Source organism: Triticum dicoccoides, chromosome 3A, assembly GCF_002162155.2.
Source record: "Triticum dicoccoides isolate Atlit2015 ecotype Zavitan chromosome 3A, WEW_v2.0, whole genome shotgun sequence".
NCBI lineage: Eukaryota > Viridiplantae > Streptophyta > Magnoliopsida > Poales > Poaceae > Triticum > Triticum dicoccoides.
In genome coordinates this window covers 346645113-346655126 of record NC_041384.1, presented here as the reverse complement: position 1 = coordinate 346655126, position 10014 = coordinate 346645113, and positions in this window count along the sequence as shown.

The window sequence follows — 10014 nt, the reverse complement described above, 5'->3', positions numbered from 1 at the left end:
CTTTCCACCATTCCGTTTATTATGACACGCTCCATCATTGTCATATTGCTAGCATGATCATGTAGTTGACATCGTATTTGTGGCAAAGCCACCATTCATAATTCTTTCATACATGTCACTCTTGATTCATTGCATATCCCGGTACACCGCCGGGGGCATTCATATAGAGTCATATTTTGTTCTAAGTATCGAGTTGTAATTGTTGAGTTGTAAGAAAAATAAAAGTGTGATGATCATCATTTTTAGAACATTGTCCCAAGTGAGGAAAGGATGATGGAGACTATGATTCCCCCATAAGTCGGGATGAGACTCCAGACGAAAAAAAAGAGGCCATAAAAAAAAGAGAAGGCCCAAATAAAAAAATAAAAAAATAAAAAATGAGAGAAAAAGAGAGAAGGGACAATGTTACTATCCTTTTACCACACTTGTGCTTCAAAGTAGCACCAAGATCTTCATGATAGAGAGTCTCTCGTTATGTCACTTTCATATACTAGTGGGAATTTTACATTATAGAACTTGGCTTGTATATTCCAATGATGGGCTTCCTCAAAATTACCCTAGGTCTTCGTGAGCAAACGAGTTGGATGCACACCCACTTAGTTTCTTTTGTTGAGCTTTCATATGCTTATAGCTCTAGTGCATCCGTTGCATGACAATCCCTACTCACTCACATTGATATCTATTGATGGGCATCTCCATAGCCCGTTGATACTCCTAGTTGATGTGAGACTATCTTCCCCTCTTTTTGTCTTCTCCACAACCACCACTCTATTCCACATATAGTGCTATATCCATGGCTCACGCTCCTGTATTGCGTGAAGATTGAAAAAGTTTGAAAAAGTTAGAGTATGAAACAATTGCTTGGCTTGTCATCGGGGTTGTGCATGATTTAAATACTTTGTGTGGTGAAGATAGAGCATAGCCAGACTATATGATTTTGTAGGGATAACTTTCTTTGGACATGTTATTTTGAGAAGACATAATTGCTCTGTTAGTATGCTTGAAGTATTATTATTTTTATGTCAACATGAACTTTTGTCTTGAATCTTTCGAATCTGAATATTCATACCACAATTAAGAAGATTTGCATTGAAATTATGCCAAGTAGCACTCCGCATCAAAAATTCTCTTTTTATCATTTACCTACTCGAGGACGAGCATGAATTAAGCTTGGGGATGCCTGATACGTCTCCAATGTATCTATAATTTTTGATTGCTCCATGCTATATTATCTACTGTTTTGGACTATATTGGGCTTTATTTTCCACTTTTATATTATTTTTGGGACTAACCTATTAACCAGAGGCCCAGCCCAGAATTGCTGTTTTTTGCCTATTTCAGTGTTTCGAAGAAACGGAATATCAAACGGAGTCCAAACGGAATGAAACCTTCGGGAACGTGATTTTCTCACCGGACGTGATCCAGGAGACTTGGACCCTATGCCATTGCATCAGAGAGGCGGTCACGAGGGTGGGGGCGCCCCCCCTTAGGGCGCACCCCTGCCTCGTGGGCCCGTCGGAGCTCCACCAACGTACTTCTTCCTCCTATATATACCTACGTACCCCCAATAGAGAGAGAGCCAAAAACCTAATTCCACCGCCGCAACTTTCTATATCCACGAGATCCCATCTTGGGGCCTGTTCCGGAGCTCCGCCGGAGAGGGTCGTCATCACGGAGGGCTTCTACATCATCATAGCCCCTCCGATGAAGTGTGAGTAGTTTACCTCAGACCTTCGGGGTCCATAGTTAGTAGCTAGATGGCTTCTTCTCTCTTTTTGGATCTCAATACAAAGTTCTCCCCCTCTCTCGTGGAGATCTATCCGATGTAATCTTCTTTTTGTGGTGTGTTTGTTGAGACTGATGAATTGTGGGTTTATGATCAAGTCTATCTATGAATAATATTTGAATCTTCTCTGAATTCTTTTATGTATGATTGGTTATCTTTGCAAGTCTCTTTGAATTATCAGTTTGGTTTGGCCTACTAGATTGGTTTTTCTTGCCATGGGAGAAGTGCTTAGCTTTGGGTTCGATCTTGCGGTGTCCTTTCCCAGTAACAAAAGGGGCAGCAAGGCACGTATTGCATCGTTGCCATCGAGGATAACAAGATGGGGTTTATTTCATATTGCCTGAATTTATCTCTCTACATCATGTCATCTTGCTTAAAGCGTTACTCTGTTTTTAACTTAACACTCTAGATGCATGCTGGATATCGGTCGATGAGTGGAGTAATACTAGTAGATGCAGAATCGTTTCGGTCTACTTGTCACGGACGTGATGCCTATATACATGATCATGCCTAGATATTATCATAACTATGCTCAATTCTGTCAATTGCTCAACAGTAATTTGTTCACCCACCGTAGAATACTTATGCTCTTGAGAGAAGCCACTAGTGAAACCTATGGCCCCCGGGTCTATTCTCATCATATAAATCTCCATCACTTTAATCTTTCTTTGCTTTTTTACTTTGCCTTTTACTTTTCACTTTGCATCTCTATACCAAAAATACCAAAAATACTAAAAATATTATAGCTATCAGATCTCACTCTCGTAAGTGACCGTGAAGGGATTGACAACCCCTAATCGCGTTGGTTGCGAGTAGCTATCATTTTGTGCAGGTATGAGGGACTTGAGCGTGGCCTCCTACTGGATTGATACCTTGGTTCTCAAAAACTAAGGAAAATACTTACGCTGCTCTACTGCATCATCCTTTCCTCTTCGGGGAAATCCAACGCAAGCTCAAGAGGTAGCACTCCACCTCGCCACCATGCTGGAAACTTCTTTGGAAGAGCTAGGCCCCTCTCAACAATAAAGTTTTCCTCTGGCTTTCCTACCTCGACCGATGATGGACCGCCGAGCAGCGTGTGCGCCGTGGCGTCTCCAATGATCCCGCTTGCATTCTTTGCGACCAGGAGGTGAAGTGTATTGATCACCTTCTCGCCGGCTGCGTGTGCTCTGACATCACCTGGCACGAGATACTTTATTGGTGTCGCCTAGCCGCCCCCACGCTCGACGACGCCATGAGCTTCTTCGCCTGGTGGTCTACGGCCGTAGAGGCCTCCCCTAGCTCATTGAGGAAAGGCCTCAACTCCATCATCGCGCTGACGACCTGAGCAATTTGGAAGCATCGCAACGCGGCTATCTTCGACGGCATACGCCCCTCCACTGAAGACATTATCAAGAGCATCAAGGACGATGCCCGCCTTTGGGAAAAGGCGGGCGCTACCAGGCTAGCTAGAATTATACCTGTAGCCTGACCTACCTGTTCTGAGGCTGAGCACCCTCCTCCCCTACTCACCGCTGCACCCTCCCGGATCCCGACTAGCGTACGTCCGCGAGGCTGCACCCTATAATTTCTCTGTAACAGCTACTTCTTCTCCTCTATCAATGAAATGATACGCTGCTAAGCGTATTCACCAAAACATTATATATATATTTCTATTATTACTATTATCGTATATTTTATAGAGACTTATATATACTTTATAAAAACATCCCACGTGTTATTAACTTATAGAAGTAAATGTTTAACAGAAGTTGGCAAGGAAAATCCTGGTTGTTTTTTACTCACAGTCAAGGAAAATCTTGGTGATTGTGTACAAAAGCTTGCGAAGATTTTGAGGACCAATTTAATAATAACACGCTCATTTTTATTTTAAGCAATAACTCACTAATTTGTTAATTATATATATATATATAATATGTCGCTTCGGTTTATTTTTTTGATATTAATTGCTCCTTCGAACCTAACATTATATATAGAACGATCCCAACTAATTCATGTATTTCAAGAAAGTGCAAATGGGCTAGGATTTCTTAGAAAATATTAAATGGGCCACATTGACGCGAAATTATTTGTTCAGTCAGCCCAGCAAATGGACTATACATTCTAGAAAACATGGGTTAAATATATGCCACATTTTTGCAGGCTGACATGTGGGCCAATAGGTCGAAGCCTACGCAGGGCATCGTTAACTTGGTCAACAAATGATTATGACATCCACAACCATTGGATTTACATCCAACGGCTGGCATGCACCTTCAATCTCTCGTCTTCTTCCTCCAGCATCGTCGGGACCGCCTGGTCCGGCCTCCGGCGGCTAGTGGCTTTGCTTAGCACGCATCGCTGTGAAGCGCTACCCCACCGCCGGCCAAGCTATCCCTCCACACCTCCTGTTATTATCCACCGACTGTAGCCCCACGCCACACCAGAACCAGTTATAACCCTTGTACTCCTCTCAATTTGCGACTCCACTGCTGCGTCTTCCCATCTCCGGGTTGTTCCCGTCCGAGGCCTCGCTGTCGTCCACCGCCTTGCTGTGCTCGGCGCAGCGTGGTCAACAAACGAGAGTCATTGGAAGAGGACTATACGTGGAGAGCCTGACGGCTAGGACCCACGAGGTCCATGGTCGCACGCAAGGAAAGTTCCTCCTTATTAAGCTGAAAAAATGTTTCCTCCCCCTGACAGCTGGGACCGACCAGCTGTATCTTCGCACGGAAGGAAGTGTGTCCTTCTTATGCAAAAAAAACTATTCCCCCCGTTGACAGCTGGGACCCGTCAGATTTGGTGGCTGACTTGTGGGCCTACTAAGCGGATGTGTACCCAGGGCTTTGTCAACTTAGTCAACAAATGATTCTAGCAGCTGGACCGTTGGATGTTAATCCAACAGCCGTGCTCATTCTTCAACCTCTGTTCTTGCTCGTGTTTCCTGTGGGCGGCAGCGCGGCAGTGCTGTCGCGCACCCGAACCAGTCAAGTTTCCCACTCCTCTCCATCAGCGACTCCACTGCTGCGTCTTCCCCATCTCCGGGTCATTCCAGTCTGGGGCCTCATTGTCATCCATCGGCCTTGGTGCGCTCAGCACGGTGTGGTCAACGTGGTCAACAAATGAGAGTCATCGAAAGATGACTGTACGTGAGAGGCTGACAGTGGGGATGCACCACGCCCATGGATGCATGCATGCAACTGCATCCTTTTTACCATGGAAAGTAATGTTTTCTCCCCCTAACTGCTAGGATCCACCAGCTACATCTTCGCACGCAAGGAAGTGTGTCCTTATTACGGGCAAAAAATACCCCCCTGACAGCTAGGACCCAGCAGCTATATCTTCACACGTAAGGAAGTGTGTCCTTATCCTCCCTGGTAGCTGGAACCCACCCGGTCGAAGCATACGTACCGTTGTCTGTCTTGTCGGAACATGTACGTACATACTGGTTGATCGGTCACTATGCAACGATGAACCGTGGCTGAGTAAGTAGCGGCACGTGTCATAGTAGAGCCCCCCACGTAGTAGTTTAGGCTGTCCCGTCTAAACCGTGTACACGTACATACATCCACACGTCAAAAAATATGGCCATGTACATACATATGGGTGGGGTCTCGAACGCCTACTCGCGCATACGTACGACCAGGGCTCGTGTACATGGCTGGGTCGGAACAGAGAAATTGCATCATCGTCGTGTTCATCGGGAGGCAACGGAATGCGTCGTGTTCATTGGCAGGCAACGGAATACGTCGTGTTCATTGGGAGCCAACCGGCTTGGATGGAACAGCCGATCGAAATAAGGCCTGGCATACCGCAAAACAGAGGAAATGGCCTTGTGTTCGACCGGCCACGGTCGTAACGGGATCCTGTTCATCAGGAGAGGTCTGGCGTACCGCCAAACAGAGGAAATGGACTTTTCTTGGACCTCCTACGGTCAAAACGGGGTCCTGCTGATCGGGGGGGCGTGTGGCGTACCGCAAAACAGAGGGAACAGACTTGTGTTGGAGGGCTACGGTCGAAACGGGGGTCCTCTTCATCGGGAGGGGTGTGGTGTACCACAAAATGGGACTCCACGGGATACTGTTCATCTCCACCGTCGAATGCCTCCACGGGCTACTGTTCATCCACCGTCGACCTCCTCCATCCTCCACCTGCGACTGTTCATCCATGGGCCATTGTTCATCTAGCCTCCACCCCTCCTCCACTGGCTATTGTTCAACCAGCCCTCTCCACGGGGTCCTGTTCAACCACTCCTCCACGGGCTATTGTTCATCCAGCCCTCCACTGGCTACTGTTCAACCAGCCCTCCATGGGGTCATGTTCATCCAGCACTCCACGGGGTCCTGTTCATCCACCCCCAACCGGCTCGATTGGGGTCCTGTTCATCCAGTGGCAACGGCCTCTACTACCACGGGGTCCTGTTCATCCAACCCCCCACTGGGAATTGTTCATCCAAACCCCCCAACAACGCTCACTGTTCATCAAGGGAAGGAGGCAGTAGGGTTCGACCAGCTTCAGTTAGCAGCAGTAGCAAAGGAATCGCTCGGGTTCAGTTAACAGCAAGGGATCGATCGGGGTTCAGTAACATAGCTAGTTCAAACACTCGGGTTCAGTTAGAGCCCAACGCCTTGCTCGGATTCAGTTAGAGCACAACGCCTCGCACACACGCGCGTACATGTACGAGAGAAACGCGCAAACCTCCATGCATCGGTCGGCCCCGACCACCCACCGTAACCGGGAACTCCCCGATATTTTCCTCGCCCTCGCTTCTACCACGTTTTTTCCGTCATGGACGGCCCAAAGAATGTCATGCAGCTGCGTCTCCGGCCCGCCCAGGACAAAAAGCCCATTTTCTGTCATGATTTTATGTCATAAAAGTAGGAGCCCACCACATCTATGATGATACCCAGTTTTATCACAATTATTGTCATAGAAGTGTCATAAGCATGACAGAAAAAATTCGTTCGGCCCAAAATGTCACGGATCTGTCTTTTTTGTAGTGTGAGCTCTTGACCTTCACATTCTTGTTGGTGATGGTGTCAATGCCGATGTGATCTTGCCGGAGATGGTAGCTCGGAAGGATGTGATCTTGAGCGTCTTCTCGAAGATGAGGAAGATCGCTTTGTAGGCCTTGACGAGGGCTTTGATCTCCTCCATTTGAGCATCCATTTTGGCGTTCAAGTTGTTCATGGCATCGAACTCATCATTGTTGTTGTAGACCGGAGGTGAAATGCTTTACCTATCAATCACAAGACTCGAGTAGAGGTGAGTAGGAAATGAGATCAACAATACCAAGTTACATTTTCCCAAAGTTGAGGGTGTATCCCATTTCACTCAATGTGAAATTGAAAGAATAGTGGAATTGGTACCGGACTTGTTCACTCACACCTATCAAGTAAAGCTTATAGAGTAGCTTAGTGAGGATAGTGGCACAAAAATTTGATGCAAAATGTTAGCAAGAGTCAATAATGTTGAAAGAGATTCACAAATTCGCAAGTGAAATAAGTAGACCAATAGCAATATGTGGCACACGAAAACACACACAAGGTAGAAAAATGGGGTCGTGCAACCAAGGAATGAACACAAAATGTGGAATCCACGGAAAACGCTCATGTTGCACAACTCAAGAGAGACGCTAGCACAATTTCTCAATAGGCGGATACGACACTTGTGCATAACCTATAAGATGCAGAATGGATAAACTTTCTATCCCAAGTATGCTATGTATGTATGTTCCGGTGCTTTAGCACAAGATGGTCCAAGATGATCGAGTATGATACCATATGATATATTGTAATGCACTATGATACGATGCTATGGCTCTTGCTTACAAGCTTCTTTGTTTTCCTCTTTGCTTAAAATCATATTCTTTTTTTTGATATGTCCACAATGCGAAATGCACAAACCAAGATAGCAATTGTGTATATGCAGGAACAATCTTGTGACACAAGAGATGATATGATACCAAGATGATACCAATATGATATGGTATGTATGCAATGGAAGGGCGGATAGATGATCACTAATGTGCACAAGTAACGTTGCCGGCAATACTCAAATGGCTAGTCTCGATAGGCAAGTAACGCAAAATGGGCTAGGGGTTATAAATGCAACTGCAAGGGGAATATACAATGGCGTCGTCGAGGTTACCGTCCTTATGTATGATGATGACCTTGTGGCGATGATGAGTGGCGGTATTCTCGATGTCAAACCATTCCTAATAAGCTGAAACACCTTAGGAAATGGAAAAAACCGCGAACTCAAAATCTCAAATGTCAAATGCCAAATGGTGGTAGTGGAAAGCGGTGGTGGTTTTGCGGAAGCTCAAAGGGATTTTCGGAAATGCAATGATGGGTTATGCGAGTAGGCAATGTGGAAGGGGAGGTTATGTTGGTGGACTATACACGGTGTCGGAGTTGAAATCACTGTCCCTAAGTAGCCGAAACACCTTAGGAGACACAACACACAACTCACACAAGCTCAAGCAAAATTAGGTTAAGTTGAGGTGGCGGAAGTGTATGGTGGGAAAGCCTATGCGGAAGTGGTGGTGGTGGTTGATGAAGAAGCAACCGTCCCTAAGTAGCCGAAACACCTTAGGAGACTCGAGTCACAAATCAAACAACCACATATGCTATGGGGAATAAAAATGGGTTAGGTTGCGAAAGTCGGTGGTGGTAATGCGGATGATGTGGTGAAGGCCCTAGGAAAAGATGCCAAAGTTTCAAAATTATGATGCAGTAAAATGATGTTAGAAGTATTTTTGTGGGATGGAGGATGTCAATAGCTTCAAAACGAGTTAAAGAATGTCATAATCGGAGTTCGGATGAATTAGTTATGGCCGAAACAAAAATCAGCCGAAGTTAGAATCTACGGGAGTCGGACGTCCGATGATTGTCGGCCTTCCGATGGCTGGGCGGAACGAACGTCCGGAAAATACCAGAAATCCAATGTTTTCATTCTGTTGCAGGGGTGTCGGACGTCCGGTAAGTGTCGGTTGTCCGATGGTTCCGGGGAAGAACGGAGAGAAATCACAAGGGGAAACACTCAAGAGCAAGTCCAATCACACATCCACTAGACAATCAAACACATAAGATCCACAAGATACATGAACAACAAAGAGAAAGATACAAGGTAGAGTTCATCCTAAATTCAAGGGAGATGGGGCTTGAATCCTAGAAGGATCTTCCCACGAAGGGAGCTTCAAGCCCTCGAGATCTTCTCACATGGAGGTCTTGAACTCCATGGGAGTGGTCTCTCTCTCTCAAGAGGAGGAGGTAGGAGCAAAGCTCACATAAAAATGAGCTATCACTTTGCTAACCCTAGAAAGGAGGTGGAGGTGGTCTATTTATAGTCTAAGCCACGAAGGGGTAAGTGGGAGAGGGATACAAGGCCAAAGGCCCGGCTGCGCACAGGCAGTGTTGGACGTTCGGTCGCTCGCGAGGGTCCAGACGTCCGGAGGGCGTCGGACTTCTGACGTTTTGGCTCTGGACAGGTGGCGTCGGATTTCCGGGAGGCATCGATCGCCTGGTCGCTGGGACTTGTTGGACGTCAGGTGTGCGTCGGTCGTCCAGCTGCTGTAGCACGTGTCAGCAGTAGCTCTTTTGGCTAGTGAAGTCTCCAGGCGTCGGACGTCCGGAGGTCGTCGGTCGTCCAGAGGTTGTCGGTCGTCCGAGAGCTATAGCTTGTAGCAGCTCCGTTTCTTCTGTCTTTGCTTCCATGCTTCCCTCGCGGATGGTGTAGTTGTTCCTTGGCGCTTGCACTCCTCCTCGTCGTCAGTAGCGTTCCGACAATACCTATGTATGCACAAGAGTGGAGTGTCAAGTAGTATACCATCCTCGAAGGGGTCAAGTGAACATATGTAAAGGACATGATTCACCTTTATGTATGTGAAGTAGAGGTTGCGTGTGTCACTTGCCAAACGGACTCTTGATGTGGTGATGGCTGTAGGATGCTCCACGTCACTTTATTATTTATAAAATGTTAAACTATTTTATTTGGGGGTTTAAACTTTCTGTAGTAGAGGTATAATTAGTGATACTAGTCTAGGTACAAATTTTATGTTTTATAAAACTAAAATAAAATAAAACAGTAAAAGGTAAAATAAATAAAAAGAAAAAGACAAAACAAAATTAAATAAAAAGAGAAGGAACCCCCCCCCCCACGCCCAACTGGGCTAGACGGCCCAGCCGGCCAGCCCACTAACCTAGCTGGCCCACCGCACTCCCCCTTATCCCCTGGGCGACCGAACC